Genomic DNA, 18,074 nt, shown 5'->3' on the forward strand with positions numbered 1-18,074 from the left:
AGGAGCAGAAGGGTTCACAAGGGGAGAATGGACACAAGAGTCTGTGCTCACCAGAGCACGCTGCCCTGCCATGGAATGGAACCCGCGGAGTCCCAAGTCTCACCATCCTCTGCCATCAGCAAATAGCTATGAAACTCACTGGCAAAGTGTTCCCTCCCCACCTGGTGCTGATCCACATAGAGGACGACAACCTACTATTGCTCTCTGTTACTCCATCAGCTCAAGTTGCAGAGGTCCGTTTGGTGGATCTATGGGTTCTAATCCCGTTGATGACATGTAACAGGAAAGCACACTGCTCCTGCTCTCCTGTATCACAGACTCCTGCTCAGACTCCAGTGATGAGGTAGCAACATGGTGTAGATGGTTTATGTTCCCTCAACCAACACCTTTACAAGTCCCATGCAGCATATTGTTTACAGTATCCCCTACACCAGCTGTTCTCAAACTGTGGGTCGTGGGGCTGGCTTAGACTTGCTGGGGCCCGGAGCCAAAGCCCAATCCTGAGGGCTTCAGCACTGAGGTTACAGGCCCCCTGCCTGGGGCTGAAGCTCTTGGGCTTTGGCTTACCCCCCCCCACCCCGCCTGGGGCGGCAGGGCTCGGGCAGGCTCAGGCTTCAGTTCCTAACTCTGAGGTTCGACTGTGCTGGTTTATTGCCTTTGCTTGGTTCTTTCTATTTCTTGTGCCTTGGTTTGTGTCTTCTCAGGTAGCTGGTGTTTGTAAAGGGAGGATAGGGTGAGAAATTGTTTTTGATGGTTAACATCCACACTCCCACCCCAAGAAAAAGATCTGGGGAAATTATGGGCAAACACACAAACAAATCTGACAGGAAAGATGGAAGGGACCCAAGAGTATTTCAAACTGGTCTCTAGTGCTAGGTACATCACTCAAGTTAGGGTTAGAGTTAGTCTGTGAGTCTGGTTAGACCAGAATACACACAGGCAGCAAGAGCAGAAGAATGTTAGTGGTTAGGGAATGAGTCTAGGCTAAAGTCCCTACCACAGGCTTTCTGTGTGATCCTGGACTAGTCCCTCTGGGTCTCAGTTCTTCATTAGTGAAACAGGAATAACAGTACTTCCCTACCATACAGGCATAAGCAGTATACAGTAAAGATTAAAAGGTGCTCAGATAATTAGGGCTGTGTGCATCTGAGATGGAGAACAGCTCTCTGATATATAGAACTGGATCTTTAGGAGGATTGCCTGCTTGGTTAGCTAGCAACTGAATTTTATACCACAACTCTAATGAATTTACTCTTGATGGGCTTTTTAAATAAAAATACACCTCTATCCCTATATAACGCTGTCCTCGGGAGCCAAAAAATCTTACTGCGTTATAGGTGAAACCGCGTTATAATGAACTTGCTTTGGTTCGCCAGAGTGCGCAGCTCTACCTGGCCCCCCTCCCCCTGGAGCACTGCTTTACCACGTTATATTCGAATTCCTATTATATTGGGTCGTGTTATATAGGGGTAGAGGTGTAGTATTTCTGGCGGGCTGTAAATACACAAAAATACAAAGAAATAACAGACTCCTGACTTCTTTCTATCTTTTCTTCCCTCAGTGATTTCCCATAGTTCATTGCTACAGCTATTGCATGCCAATGTTTAACTAGGAGGAACTGGATAAAATTGAGTTTATGGATATTTATTCTAAATATCAGTAAAATTTCCCTGCAGTCTAGCAGCAGCGAGAATCATCTCCCAAGGGAAGTGGCAGATCCAAACTGGACAAAGCACTGAAGCAGAAGGATATGATATAGAAAACAATCTGGCATTCTAAGAGGCAAAGATAGAGCGAGTCCAGAGCACTGGGAAATCCAGCGCCCTTGGGAGTCCCCCAGTCAGAGCTGTGTGACTAACAGATTTTTTTCATTCTCTGGCAATTCTGAAAAATAATAATACTAAAAATGGTTTGGGTTTGAACCAAAAACCATTTTAAAAAAAATGTTCAGCAACTCAAATGTCAGAAAAGAAATGTTTTGAGTCAAACAAAAGATTTTGTCTTGCCTGAAACAAAACATTTCAATTCAGTGGGTTTTTTATGTTTTTAATTTTTTTTAAATATGTTCAAAGGACATTTCAAAAGAAAAATTGTTTCAAACTGAAAAATTAAAACATTTTGTTTAAAAAAGAATGTCAACACAAACTAGTTAGTTTCTTATGGAAGTTTTTCCATCAACACGAAAGATTTGGTGAAACTGACACAAATGTGCAAAACATTTTGGTGTTCTCAAAAATGTATTTTTTACCAAAAATGTCATCCAGAAAATTTCACCCAGCTCTTCCCCAGTTTCCTTCTCCTCAATAGAAACAGGACCTAAACGGAAGCTAGTTATAATGATCTTATAAAGGATACAAGGGCACTGGCCAGGGCTGGCTCTAGGTTTTTTGCCGCCCCAAGCAAAACAATTTTTGGCTGCCCCCCCACTTTTTTTTTTGGCTTTTACACATTTGCACTTTTCACTGGTTTGTTGTTTTTTTTTTTTGGTTTTTTTTTTGTTTCGGCTCCCCCGGTGTGGGGGTGGGGTACTCTGGAAGGGGGGGACGGGTGATGTGTCTGGGTCAAGAGCTGGGATTTTGGACTGGGGTGTGCCTGGGGTGGAGGGCAGGAACCTGGCCTGGGACAACCTGGCCCTCAGTGGCCTGGGCTGGCAGAGCGGCAGCCAGGGGTGGGTCTCCAGGCACACTGCAGGGGGTGTGGGCAGTGGCGGGAGCTCCCTTTATAGATGGCGGCGGGGCGCAGTGTGGGGACATAGAGGAAGCGGACCCGCTGGACAGCGAGCCCTACTATTACTGCGGGGAGACGAACGAGAGTGGGATGGGCGCACAGTGCGAGTGGCCGGTGGACTGGGAGATGTCCTTCTCGCTGCTGCCCATGCTCTACATGCTGGTCTTCATGATGGGGCTGTTGGGCAACGGGCTGGTGATCTTCACTGTGTGGCGGGGCCCATGGCCAAGCGCCGCTCCGCCGCCACCTACATCGGCAACCTGGCGCTGGCCGACCTGGCTTTTGTGGTGACCCTGCTGTGGGCCACCTACATGGTGCTGCGCTTCCACTGGCCCTTTGGCTCAGCGCTGTGCAAACTCAGCAGCTACCTGGTGCTGCTCAACATGTTCACCTCCACCTTCTGCCTGGACTGCCTCAGCTTTGAGCACAACCTGGCCATCGTGCACTCGCTCCCGCGCTCCCGGCCCGTGCACCCTCGCGCTCCTCTTGCTGCCCACGCCCTGGCTGCTGGCCCTGCTGCTGCCCCTGGAAATGTGCCGCCCCAAGCACGTGCTTGCTTTGCTGGTGTCTAGAGCTGGTTCTGGCGCTGGCTATGTCTGCAGGAGACCCCATCTACCATTAAGCCAGGCCTGGTGATGGGCAATTTGGCCACCAGAGTCTGTCCTCCATCTACAATGTTTTGGAATTTATTGTGGGATAAATGGCTTGATACTTGGCAACTGAAGTACTGACTTCAACATACTTACTAATCATCACTTCATTAACTCCCAGCATAACACAAAGAGCCATTCTCCTTTTTACTGTGTGCTTGTTTGTTCAAATGGTCATGCACAACAGCTCCTAGCTATTTGTGGAGGAGGAGGGAGTGACCGAAGGGGAATTAATTATTCCCCTGTTCTATAATTTGATACATCTGATGATCAGGACCTTAACTAACACACAGTGTTACCTCAGGCTGTTTAGATTGGTTCAATTGCTTTCTATCTTCCCAAGCAAATTGAATGGGCTGATCTCATGACATTCTCCTTCTAGCCAGGTTTTTTACCAATTGGATTGTTTATTTCCACTGGAAGCCTCCAAGCCAGTCTCCTTTAGGCACTTTGCAAGGATTATTTCAGTGCTGAAGTGGAATGGTTCAAATCATAGAGCTCCAGCTGAGATATAAACAGCAATTCTTTCAAAACATCACTACTTAGAATGATGTGAAGTTCCCTGAGGTCCTTGGGGATATTAAGTGCACTAAGACTGCAAAACACCAACAGGTTACGAGCACGCTTTTGGATAGGGGAAGTAATTTGTGCTCCATAAATATCAAAGGGGTAATGGAAGAGACCTGATTTTAAGAATTATTGACAAATATGCAAGAGGCAGGCTTGAGTCATGTATTTTAAAGTTAATCTAATGTACACTTTCAGGAAAACTTGACTCATCTTCTTGGGTGGGTAGGGGAAAAAAAAACAAAAATATTTATTTTCTCTGTCAAATAAGGGTAATGAATGGCAGCTACAAATCCTCTGCCTGTGTAGATCAAAGGAAATGCACTGAAGTAGCTGAAGCTCAGGATCTGGCCTTTGAGGCGTGTGGCTAATCAGCATAGCTCCCTTCAAGGCTGATTTGAGCACATGAGAATCGATATAGGCTGGGAACTTGATGTATTTATACAGTTTCTGTGACTGAAAACCAATCATGGTTTTCCCATAAGACTAGCAGCCCCAGTCACTCATGGCCTGAGAGAACAGAAGCTAAACTGTGTCCTCTAGGCCCTACCCTGAGCATCTGGGAATTTGGAGAGAGGCAGAGATTCAGATGGTCCAATCCTTCTCTCAGAGTGCAAGGGGAGCAGTGGGTAAGGTCAAGTGAAACAAGAGGTGAAGTTGTCACTGAACCAGCCAGAGAGGAGGGAGAGCTCTCCATGTAGGGGGAGCTGTGCTCCATTCCCCCAGGGGGAATGAACAAAATGTATGGCCTTTTGATGGAAAGGCTCCAGCTGCACTCCTTAGCTGGCCCAAGGGTCAAGGCAAAGGAGGTGGCCTCCCCTCTCCATCCCCCTTGAGGCAATTTATGCTCCTGGGGACACTAGAAGGAGTCATTCACAGACTCTCTCAAGTAGACCTGCAGTCCTTGCTAGCCCTTGTAGGGGACGGGTTCCCTGTGCGTTTCCCTGCACACCACTGCTAGGGCCAGAGCTAATCACTATTATTAATTAATTACTATTAGTAGCAGTGTTACTATAGAGCCTTGCCATCTCAGTCATGGAGTGGGACCCCATCATGCTAAATGCTGTGCAAACACAAAACAAAAAGGAAGCCCCTAGCCCAAATCAGTTCTACGCTGCAGATTTTTAATTCTTTGGTTGGGTTTATTTTTCACTATTGCCAGGTTGGGCCTCAGAGTGGGCCTTATTAGTTCTTTTAAGAAAAAAAAAAACTCACAACACAATAGAAGTATATTTACCTGCCCGCTGCCTAGGACGCACTGCCTTATTAGGCTGGGTTCTGGTTACCGCTCCTTCCTCAAATAGGACCTGGCTGTTTCCCCTATAGAGAAGAGAGTAGCCTTCCACCTAGGAAGTGCCTTTTCTTCCTGCTACAGCTTGTTTCTCATCTCTCCTCCTTCTGGCACCAGAAGAGGGGTTTTTAAAAGTCACCAGCAGCCCTTAATTGGACTCAGGTGTCTCTAATTAACCCACCTTCCACTGCTCTCTCATAGCTATCAGGTCTGACTTTGTCACGCTGTTTATAATAAGCATCCGGACTGGGAGCAGCAACAATTCCCCCATAACTTAGGTGACCAACCATGTGCTGAATTATCATCAATGGCTTACATGAATATTTACAAAAATATTTTGTGAGTAATCCACCGTTCAAATGTGCTGCTGCAAATTAACTGTAACTAGCAAACACCATTCATAAAAAATCATAATCTGTTGTGGACAAGTTGTGAAAAGAGGGGGAGAAAAGGATCAATTTGCACCATAGATTATTCATTTTGGATTGTTTGCCTAGCAAATTGTTCAGTTCAACAGATGCCCTTATTTCATCACCCAGTATCACACAACATGTTTCAACACTAGTCACCCTTCATTCTGAAATCTATCCTGTTGGCCTCCACTGTACTGTACTAGTGTATAGACATCTCACATTTCCCTTTCACCCTCCTTTTCCAAACCACAGATGATACTGTGCAGAATGCATCTGTTTCCGCTTTCATACATTGCAGTCAAACATCCCCATCAAACATTCTGACTTATCACTGAGAAACCAAACAAGTCTATATACCAATAAGTTGTCTTGTTTTCCTAATCTCCTTCTCTTACAACACATTGGTCCAGTACACTAAACAACCATCAACTGGATTTGAACTCACTTCCCCCAGCTGGTGTCTGAGGATACTGTTGAAGAAGCAAGGATTGGGTCATGTTCTTGTGTCCCTTTTAACATTAGAAACTGAAAGGAAATCAAGTCCCAGGTTAAGTCTTTCACTGGTTTAGCTCAATGTAGTATTTGAATATAATTGATCAGTACGATCCCCACCTCTTCCAATTCCCAGTACTTGGGCAGCCAATTTCCCTCTGAAGAACAGCTTCAATAACTTTGTTTCAACAGGTAGTAACAAGTAAATCAAGTCATTTAATCAATATGCGCAGTGGTTGCTGCATGGTGTGGTCTTAAACACAATGCTAGTCAAAGGGAATGATAAGAAATTACAGGAGCAGGTACATATCCAAATGACTTTACTGGTGTGCTGATGGGTCCAGTTTACCAAAATACTTAAGTACGCGTGTAACTTTAAGTCCATGCATTGTCCCATTGAAGTCAATTGGTTAGTTAAAATTATGCACAGTCTTAAGTATCTGGGAATAAATTAGCAGTGCCAGCATCCATCCAATCCATTTGGGGGAATAAGGAGTAGCAGTGACCTTCCTCCTCTTCCTCATCTGGTCTCACCGCCAGAAGGGGATGATCAGTCCAGCCTCTTAGCTACCAACTTAGATCAGGACAAGGATATGCAAGTACACATGTCTAATGTCACTCTGATGGAGATGAGTTTAATATAATTGGGGGACTTTTCCAGTACAGACCAGCTCAATCTATGTTGATACTCGTCTGTTTTGTAGAATTGTGCATACTATCCAGAGGTGGGTATTCTACTCATTATGCACAAGCGACTGACTCATTGAACTCTGATGAATAAATTATGTACATCAGAGGCTATCTTAGAGCTGGCACTATAGGAATCTAGATGGAGGAGTATCTAGATGGTGCATGTCACTGACAATTTGCTGACATGGATGATGTTCTAGCTAGCTATTCACCATCTACCTAAAGTGTTCACATGGCCCCATTCCATAGCATCTGAGCCTCTCACAGTCTAATGTATTTATTCCTACAACACCTCTGTGAGCTAGGGCAGTGCTATTATCCCCATTTCACAGATGGGGAATTGAGGCATGGAGAAGCTAAGGCCTGGTCTACATTTAAAAGTTTTGCCGGCATAGCTATATTGGTTAGGGGTGTGATTTTTGCTGGCAAAAACCTTAGCGTAGGCTATACCAGCTAAAAAAAGTCCTGCGGTATAAGCTATACCAGCAAAAGGCCTCTTTTTGTCAGTAGTAACTCAGCCTACACACAGGAAGTCTGTGTTGGAGCAGAGAACTTAAATTTGAGTCTCCTGAGTCCCAGGCTAGCACCCTGCCAACTGGACCTGGATGAAAAAAATCTATATTGAGGGGCCTAATTTTAGGTCCCCCAGATCTGAAAATATTAGCCTTTGCTCTTAATGTCTCTGTTTCTCTGTGTCCCCATCTGTGAAATGGAAGCAACAATGTCTGGTTGCCAGGGCTGTTGGGATGATGAATGTTTGTGAAGGTTCTCAGAGAAAAGGCATTGTAGTAAGTGACAAATCATTGTACTGTTGTTGCTCTTAAAGTTAATCCATTACTGTTAAAAGTGTGTTTGACCTTAGCTGTTACTCCCTTCTCACAACCCCACCCCAAACCACAGTAGGTTACAGTATTGGATCCATCTGTTTCCTGTTTCATAAATTGTGATTGCACATTCCAACCAAACATTCTCACTTGCCATTTATGAGCAAATGATTATATTCACAAGTAGCTTGTTTGTCCTAATGTATTTCATTCCTTTGTATTGCATTGGCCAATGACAGTGATCAACTCCACTTGAACTCAATTTCCCAATGTGGTAGGTTAGAATGCTGCTGAAAATGCCACAATTTGGAGAAGTTTTTATGTTCCTTCTTTTTCCTTACTACTGTTAACAGAAATCAGAGCTCAGACTAATTCCAATTCTTTAATTCATGCCCTCTCTTTTACTAATCACTCTCTAATATGATACTCAATAATTAATAATTTAAACAAAGTCCAACATGAGTAAACTGCCCACATTACAGAACACAGCCGCTAGACAGCCTTGGCACAAATGTTGATCAATACATTATGACTGTTGTTAATGTACTTGCAGAGGCCCTTGTCAGGGTAGACTTATGCATGTGCTTAACTGCTTTGCTAAATTGGGGCTTAGAAGTGAAATCCTGGCCAATTGAAGTGAATGGTAAAACACCCATTGACTTCAACAGAGGCAGGACTTCATCCTACATTTCTCTAGCACCCTATTACATTTTCCACAGGAGAGTTTTTACACACTGACAAAATGAAGGGTCTTTAAGATTCAGCTCTAAAAGTTGCTTTCCTTTGGAGATATTGCTGTTTCTGCAGACATATAGCAATCAAACTCTCAGTCCTAAATGATTCTGGCTCAGATTAAGGGAAACAAAAAAAGCAGAATCCTCTAAAACAAAACCCCTGTGAGACAGCACAGTGTGTGCAGGGGCAGCTCCAGGCCCCAGCATGCCAAGCACGTGCTTGGGGCGGCAAGCTGCGGGGGGCGCTCTGCCAGTACCATGAAGGCAGCAGGCAGGCTGCCTTTGGCAGCTTGCCTGCGGAGAGTCTGCTGGTCCTGTGGCTTTGGTGGACCTCCCGCAGGCCTGGGGAGGTCCGCGAAGCTGCGGGACCAGCGGACCCTCCACAGACAAGCTGCCAAAGGCAGCCTGCCTGCCGTGCTTGGGGCAGCAAAATGCCTAGAGCCACCCCTGAATGGGTGTCTTCTTTCTAACAAGTTGCATTTAATTCAAGATGGCAGCTGCCTGCAGCAGAGTTCTACAAGTGCAAAGGTGCAGTACACAGAAATAAAAGGCCTTGATAATGCAGGCGCTTAACTTTAAGCATGTGACTACTTCCACTGAAGTCAAGACTGTTTCTGTGTATAAAGTTAACCAAGTGCACAAACACAAAATGGGGGGAAACTGGTTTGGCAGCAGCACTGCTGGGATGGATCTGGGAGTTGTGGTGAATCACAACCTCAACATGAATTAGCAATATGATGCTGTTGCAAAAAAAGCAAATGCAGTTTTAGGTTGCATTTATGGAGGCATAGCATAGTTTTAGGTTTCATTAACAAAGGCATAGCATACACGTCTTATTATGTATTAGTGCCAGCCAGCGGTGCATTACAAAGAGATAAGAAGAAAGGTCCTTGTCTTGAGAAGCTTACAACATAAGGGCCTGACCCTGCAGCACTTACACATGTGAGTAACCTTTACTTATGCAAATACACTGTACCTACTAGTCACATGAGTAAGGCTGCAGGATGGATGTGGCCCTGAATTAGATGGACGTTGCAATCAGAGGTAGTTGAAAATTTGTAAATGCTTTTCATGAAAAAGATTCAACATTTTTCAGGAAAATAATCATTAAACTTTTGTCCTTTTGAAAACTATTGATCAGCTCTAATCACAGTGATGATAGATCACAAGGGCACCCGCAGGTTGGTCAGGTAAAGGAGAGGCATCTGTAAACAAAGAGAAGGGATTAATATTCTTGTGAGCCCACGGCTGTTTCAAATAGCACAGATTGCTCACATTATGTTACTTTGTAGATTTTGTGCTTGTGGCTCTTAATATTTTCCACTCTGACGAGGCACCAAATGTGAGTGTAACCCACTTGTGAATGTGTATTAAAGACCCTCCCCCATCCACCGCTCTATGCTGATCTGCAGAGAATATAGTTGTTGCAGCCATTAACTTCAAATCCTTGGCTCGTTACCTCAAATTGTAGCAGCTCGTTCTTTTAGCTCTGGAGGTCTCTACTTCAATCCCTGGAGGTGGCCAGCTAGGGTGACCATAGATCCTGTTTTGCCTGGGATAGCCCACTTTCTAAGCCTTGTCCCAGATGGCCCAACTTTTTGGGAAAACTGGGCATGCGTCCTGCCCCCTAAATGGGACACATGTCTAGTTTTGGCAAAAAAGTGGGGCATGCCCCTCTAGTGGGGCATGGAGGAACATTGGGGGGATAGGGGCGCGATGACACCATATGCTGGGCCTTGGGCTATCAGCTCGAACCCCGGGCGGTGGGGCTTGAGCCAGCCCTGCACGGGGGGGAAGGGGCTCAGGTTGTCAGCCCTGAGTGGTGGGTCTTGGGAGAGCACAGTGCCAGGGTAAGGGGCTCAGATGAGCCCTATTGTCTGGGGGCCTCAGGCTGTCAGCCCCAGCCCTGTGCATGGTGGTAGAGGGGCCCTCGGGTCACCCCATGTGATGTCCCATTTTCCCTTTGGCCAGACGTGTCCCAATTCAACAGTCCATCCTGATTCAAGAAGGCCTTTAACCTAATGCTTAATGTGAAGCATATGCTAAAGTGCTTTGCTGGATCAGGGCCACAGTACCACCTGGGTGAAAATCTCTCTGAAAGAAGGGGGCGTTTGATGAGCTCTTGAGTTTCAGTCAGAGGTGAGGGCATGAGTTCTCCCAGGGTGGCAGCCCCTTTGGGAATTGTAGAGCTGATCAAATGTGTTCACAAGATGATCTATTACTCACAGAGCCCCCTGAAGATACCCAGGGCGCTTTGCAGACACAATGGGATAATAAGTGGCCCTCTGGAGAACAGACATAAACAGTACCCATATTAAAATGGATTTTTTCCTGTGAGATCCAGCCCAAGCAAGTCTAAAAGGCTTTTTGCAGACAGTAAATCACTTCAAGCCCTTGGAGCACTGAGCATCATTTACCCTAGCTCGTGTTCCATGCGTGGACAGGAGGAACACATCAGCATTGTGATGTCCTTCTATAAGGCCAGCTGAGGAGCCAGCTCCAGAAGGAAACTTTGGTCTTGATCTCTGACAGAGACACCTCTTCAGATGGTTTTGCAGCAAACGGCTCTGTTTCTTTTTTCCACTCTACTTGGCACTGCAATGGTTTTGAAAGAGAATATTTGCATTTTCCCAACCCCAACCACAGTTTATATTTTGTAAAGAATATCCTTTAAAAGAAAGTTTTGATTTCTCCTGCACTCACATCCATACTCCCTTGAGTCGACGAGGGGGGCCTGAGAACTACAGAACCCCTTGTTTTTGTATTATCATCCTGGTTTGAGGATGCATTTCCGGAGGCTGTATCACATCTCCCAGGAGGAGGAGGTGTGCTGTGTCTGCAGTAATTTCAGGAGAAACGGGGGTGGGTGGGACCCTCATCATGACGCGTATTTTGTCTACCACAATCAGGAAACACAGCAGACATGTCTCACCAGCAGCTTCTGCCCTGCCTCTTCATTGGTCTAGGTTCAATTTGTATCTCCAAGGCATGGGAGAGAGACATTTTGCAACCCCAGCAGAAATGCTTGCACAGTGTTTATCTGATAGGCTAAAGGCTTTGAAGGCCTGCTTTGGGAAAGAGCTGTAACAGTTCATAACTCAGATTCAGCTGAAAGGGTGAGTATCTCCCTTCCGAGAGACAGATTTCTTTTTCTCTTTTTGCGGGAACAATATTGTGTTTTTACCCAGCTCAAGAGTCAAATGCAGCCAGGTTGCCACAGGTCACTAAACATAATCCGTCTCCTTGGCCAGGGCATGAGATGATGTTACATTATGGTCTTTTTTCAGTTTATATGATGGTATCTCATTTTATATCATCAACTGCTTATGCTCACTGCATAAATCATCACTGGGAATAAGCAATTTTTCCAAGTCACAACAGAAACCATTTGCTAAAATGCATAGGGACACATTGCCTGGCATAGCTGGGAAAACAGTCATGGTGATTCTGTATCAAATGGGTACAGGGACTGTGCAGAAAGGAAAGACTGGCATGTGGTATATACCTCTGCACCAATGCATAGTGTGACAAATTTCCTCCTCTACCTTAGTGGATCCTGTGCTTATTGGCGGATTTATTCACCTCAGTGATCTTCCCCTCTTGTGGAACCCACAGTCTGGGTCAGCTCCTCCTGTGTCTGATCAGGAGTTGGGGGGTTTGCAGGGAAGCCGGGCCCGCCCTCTACTCCGGGTTCCAGCCCAGGGCCCTGTGGATTGCAGCTGTCTATAGTGTCTCCTGTACCAGCTGCATGACAGCTACAACTCCCTGGGCTACTTCCCCATGGCCTCCTCCAAACACCTTCTTTATCCTCACCACAGGACCTTCCTCCTGATAACGCTTGTCCTCCTCAATCTTCCAGCAGTTCACTCTCTCACTCTCAGCTCCTTGCCTTCTTGCTCCCAGCTCCTCACACATGCTCCTTCTCCTCTGACTCCTCTCTGCCTGACTGGAGTGAGCTCCTTTTTAAACCCAGGTGTCCTGATTAGCCTGCCTTGATTGGCTGCAGGTGTTCTAATTAAAGTAGCTATCTCTACTGCCTTCTAGAAAGATCCTAATTGGCCCCAGGTGCCTTGATTAACCTGGAGCAACTGCCATTTGGTTACCAGGGTCCTAGGGATTTGTTTAGCCTGGGGCTAACATACCTGTTTCTCAGTACTTTACTGTAGCCATCTGGCCTTGCCCCATCACAATAGCTACCAACATCCTCTTCAGACCAGCAACAGGCATGCTGGCATTTGTGCTTGGAAAAAACATGTGGCTGTAACAGCGGTGTGACACACAGGAAGGTTCTTTGTTGACCTGATCCAGAGCCCAGTGAAGTCAATGGGACCAATTTCCATGACACGGATCAAGGTTACAAAAGGTTATATTCCAATCATCTTCTCTCTGCACAATGCCCAGCACAGTGTGGCTGTCATCCCAACTGGGGCCTTTGGTGCTATCATAATTATACACAGCGGGGATCAGTACACATGGACTCCAATGTCTATGGTTACAACGATGGCTTAGCATTGGTCTAAGCTGCACCCATGGGTGCTGTTCATGCTCATGGCTCACCATATGATTGCCATTTTTTACCTCGAGTTCCATGGGAACTAGCATTCTGGCTGTTGACCTTGGCCAGATCTATTGCCACTCCAGAATGACTATTGAGAAAGCAGACATCAGACCTGGCTACACCTTTCTCCATATCTTTTCACTGGTCTCCGGCAGATGATTATGTTTCAACTTGCTCTCCAAGTTAATAAATCTTTTAAACCAGTTACCCAACCTTTCATACTGCACATGCCACATAGTTCCTTGCTGATTTCTGTCATCTGTTGGACCAGGAATCCATCCAGGCATCAAACTGGATTTCCAACCTCACAGTGAACTAGAAAAAAAAAACAGGGAGTTGAGTGCACTGCTTACGCAGGGATCTCAGTCCCGGCTTTGATTGCCTGGGGAATGCTCCTGTGGGATAGTGCATCAATTTCCCACTGGATTACTGGGCTGCTGGAGACTGAGTGGAGGCCAAGCAGCTAATAGAATTCTTTGCTGGAACTGTGCATACAGCGCATACTCCGGTCCTACAACTTCTTAGGGGTCTGCCTCCCACAAACAAGTGATGGTTTTATGGGGGTAACGTCCATTAACACTAGCGGCAGGCTTGTCTACATGTCAAGTTACTGCCAGGTAAGCTAAGATATGAATCTGCAGCTTATCAACTTGCTGCACATGAAGTTGTTGTGTGGACATTGGTACAGTGCAGTGAAATTCCTGGAGTTTGGCTTTGTGTATGCTGCTTGAAAACTGCACTCTGGGACTTTTGCTGCATAGCAGCAACGTCCATGCAGTGCCTTAGTGCACGGCAAACTGGTGTGCTGTAGATTCCCCCCCTGGCTTGCCATACACGAACTTGCTATGTAGACAAGCTCTCACATAAAATAAATTAATTGCTGTAAATCTGCCGCTAACACCAGTTATCTCCCACAATCCCCTATGTCTCAATTGTAGAAAAGATCCCTATATTTATAGACTCTCGTTTTATTTATGAGTTATATTATCTTTTCTGCTTTTTCTCTTTTTCACGGTATCCAGATCAAATGGCCATCCCCCAGATTCTGGATCTGCTCCCAATGTTCTCTCGCATTTTTTACAACTGGTCTGCAATTTGATATGACTTTTCTTGGTACTGCTTCATCTGCACAACATTCATTGCTAAAGTAAGTCAGGTTGGAATTTGAGCAATGCATATTAAGTACAGAAACTGAGATAACTGCTGCAGGATACAGACAATCTGATATGTTAGTCTTGTGAAAAGAAAACAGAAATTGCTGAGGTTGTAAACAAATGCTTCCTGATGGGTCACAAACACAACATCAGAGATAGCAACGCATATTGGATTGACGTCAGCATTTTCAATGCCATAATGTTCTGGATATATTTGTTGTTGTATTTTAAATCACCCGTGCAGTCATAAGGCTTGAGCCATGAGCAATATGTACTGTATGCGCCAATCTGCATGACTCCTCAAAATATATTTTATCTAACGGCTAGAGCACTAGGCTAGGACTCAGCAAACCTGTGTTCTTTTTCCAGGTCTGTCACTGGCCTGCTGGGTGATCTCAGTTAAGTTACTTTAATGATCTGTGCCTCAGTTTCCCAATCTACAACATGGGGAAAATGATACTAACCCTTTGTAAAGTGCTTTGAGATCTATGGATGAAAAACACTAGGTAAGACACAGGCGTATTATTCATTATTAATTATTATTAATCTTGGAATCCTCTTGGGTTCCATGTGATTCTTGGAAATAACCTTTTCTCAGGCTAGCCATGGGTGCTCAAGAAGCCGAGAGATCATGTGTGTAACTGATGCCAACCACAAAGGAAAGTTAAATACTGGTATTTCTTTCCCTGCTTTCCCAGCAAAGCCAGAACCTCAGCATTGTCTCCAGAGATGTTTAGTGACCTGTTAATCTAAAACAAGATTTTCAGTAGCAACATACTGGACAACTAGATGTTTATCTAACTAACTGATAAGATGTAGGTGCAAGTCTTTTTCAGGCATTGGAATTAAATGTGAGCCAAGAGGTAATATATTTTATTGGACCAGCTTCTGTTGGTGAGAGAGCTTTCGAGCTACACAGAGCTCTTCTTCGCTGCAAACATCATTGTGTGTGTTTCAGTAGCACTCAGAGGTTCCCATCAAGATCAGGACCCTTTTGCGCCAGGCAGCATCTATAGGAAAACCTCATAAGAGACAGTCCCTGCTCCCACAAGTTTAACCTCTAAATAGGCAAGACGGACAAAGGAGGTGTAATTACCCCTATGTTACAAATGGAGAGATAGAAAGAGTTGTCCATGGTCACACAGGAAGCCAGTAGCACAGCTGGAAATTGACCTCAGTTTTCCTCAGTCTTACTTCAATGTCTTCACCGCAAGATCATGTTTCCTCTAAGGCTGACCAAATGCTGGCTTTGGATTCATGAGCACAACTCACCTCCAACTAATTTATGTGGGAGCATCAGGGCCGGCTCCAGCTTTTTTGCCACCCAAGTGGCAAAGCAAAAAAAGAAAAGATAAAGCCGCGACCCGAGGCACTTCAGTGGCAGCTCTACCACGCCGCTTAATTCTTCGGCAGCAATTTGGCGGCAGATCCTTCACTCTGGCACTGAGGGAACTGCCGCTGAATTGCTACCAAAGACCTGGACGTGCCGCCCCTTTTCACTGGGCGCCCCAAGCACCTGCTTTCCTCGCTGGTGCCTGGAGCTGGCCCTGGGGAGCATCACATTCTTTGGAGGGCAAAAATTGGCCCTTCTAGTTGTTTTTGTAGCTGTAGCCTCGTTCATCTCCCCCAAACAGCCTTACTTTGTGCAGTTCGAGATGAAGGCCCTCTCCTGGTGCCATAATACTCCAAGATTGCGACTCAAATCAGCTCTGCAGGTAGTGCAGTCCTGTAGCTAGACCAGAGGCTCAGCATGCAGCTGCTGCTGGGAACCCAGTCTCATCGCCCACTGCCTGGGTAATGAACTCCAGTTCCCCATGTGGCAGGACATCAAGCTGCCACTAGATCGCTTGGCTAACGCTTCAAGAAGTCTGAGTTCTATGCATAGGTATGTCACTGACTTGTGAGATCCTGGACAAGTTGCTTCATCTCTCTGTGTCTCAGCTGTAAGGAGATGATAAGGTTCACCTAGCCATGTAAAGCACTTTGAGATCTGTGATGAAAAGTATCAGGTGCTGTGTTCTCAGCCAGTGTCAAGTGTAACATTAATAGAGCTGCGCTGATTTACTGCAGTGAGAATCCGGCCTTAGTCTCCTCTCTATCGCAATGAAATCTCCCATTTTTATTCTTTTTGTGATACTGTTACTCTATTACTACAGTAGTTCACCCTCCACAAACTTGTGTCAAATATGCCTCACTTTGATGTGCTCTGTCACCCTCACTCAACAAAGTGGGTCACCAGAAATTATTCCCATTTTATTGATTATAAATGATGGCCTCTAGTGTTGCTCTGGTGCTCCTATATTAATTCATTTCAGGTTGTTCACCTTTCAGGGAGACTTGGTTAAACCTGAGAAGTATGACTCCACTCGTCCCAAATAATCATCTCCGCGGATAGGAGTACAAAATACATACCAGCTTCTTGTGAGCAATTCTACTTGCTTAGAATGAAAAATTCAATGATTCTGGAATTGAGTGTGAAAGACAACTTTGAAAATCTCAGCCCAAGTAGGTTAAACAACTACATCAGGGCTGCTGATAGGCATCTGATACAACACGTCCTTTTTAGAGCTGGTTGGAAATGTTTCAGAAAATCAGTTTTTCAGAAAAACGTGTTAATTTCAGCAAAGTTTTGTTCTGAAAAAAACCAAAAGGTTTAGAAAATATCCATCATTTTCAGAATGGAACATTCTGAACCTTTATTTCAAAATGACTTTTCAAAACAAACCTTTTTTTTTTAATATAAAACACATTTTGAAAAGTCTTTTAAAAGGGGTAAAAATCGGAACAGAATGTCTTGATCTTAGCACAACAAAACATTTCAAAATCCTCCCCAAATGATGTTTTTTTCAGAATTTTATTCCAAAGGATATTTTGAAATTTGTTTTCATTCTGTTTAGGGATAGGAAAAAAAATCAAAATCCCAGGATTGCTCTCAAAATGGAAAATCCATTTCCCCACTGCCATCTCTAGTTCTGATGTTCCACTGGGTGTCCATTAGAAATGAAACACACACAGCATTTCTGTCTTTCGACGAAGGAGTTATTTGGAACAGCTGCATTGGTTTTGTGTTTGTTATTGTTCCGGAAGCCATACAAGGAGACTAGGAATTGGGACTGATCCACTGTAGCTGTGTGGGCCTTAAACATGTTTGCACAAGCAGAACAAGACATCAGCTAAGTTCAACTGTGAGCAAGGGAACAAGAGATAGACTTGGCCCCGAAGGGACTTGGAATAGACTTAGTGTCAGGTAAGTCCATTCTGAAATCACAAGTTTTTTGAAGTGCCTGTAGAAACTGCAGTTTAAGATGAATGCCTTTTTCTTTTGTGTACATAAAGAATTTTTGAGAATACATTTGCCCAATACGGGGATCTGATACTTAAAACAGGCCAGGATTTTTGAAGTGACTATGACATGCTCAGGGTTTAACTGATCGCCATATTTAGGGTCAGGAAGGAATTTTCTTCCAGGGCAGATTGGCAGAGGCCCTGGAGGTTTTTCGCCTTCCTCTGCAGCGTGGGGCACGGATCACTTCTGGAAGATTCTCTGCAGCTTGAGGTCTTCAAACCACAATTTGAGGACTTCAATAACTCAGACATAGGTTAGGGGTTTGTTACAGGAGTAGGTGGGTGAGATTCTGTGGCGTGCATTGTGCAGGAGGCCAGACTAGATGATCATAATGGTCCCTTCTGACCTTAAAGTCTATGAGTCTAAGAGACTATGGATGCTTCAGGTTTTGGGTGCCCAACCTGAGACATCTTGAAGTGGCTTGATTGTCAGAGATGCTGATCACTTTCTGAAAATAAAGCCCGTCAAAGGTTTCTCAAGTCCCAAAAATAGAGGCATTCAGAGTCACTGACACCTTGTGAAACATCTTGGAGAACTAGGATTTTGGAAAAACTTGCATGGGAAACACAAGCCTTTGAACTTCCTTCTCTGGGTCTTGGGAGTTAGGGCTCTTTTTGCTGTGAAATAC

General features: G+C 44.9%; 1 pseudogene; it reads left to right on the forward strand.

The window, feature by feature from the left end:
• The first annotated feature begins 2,817 nt into the window (after positions 1-2,817).
• On the forward strand, positions 2,818-16,479 carry LOC115659833 (annotated as a pseudogene).
• Positions 16,480-18,074: the final 1,595 nt, after the last annotated feature.

This window comes from Gopherus evgoodei, chromosome 11, assembly GCF_007399415.2.
Source record: "Gopherus evgoodei ecotype Sinaloan lineage chromosome 11, rGopEvg1_v1.p, whole genome shotgun sequence".
Lineage (NCBI taxonomy): Eukaryota > Metazoa > Chordata > Testudines > Testudinidae > Gopherus > Gopherus evgoodei.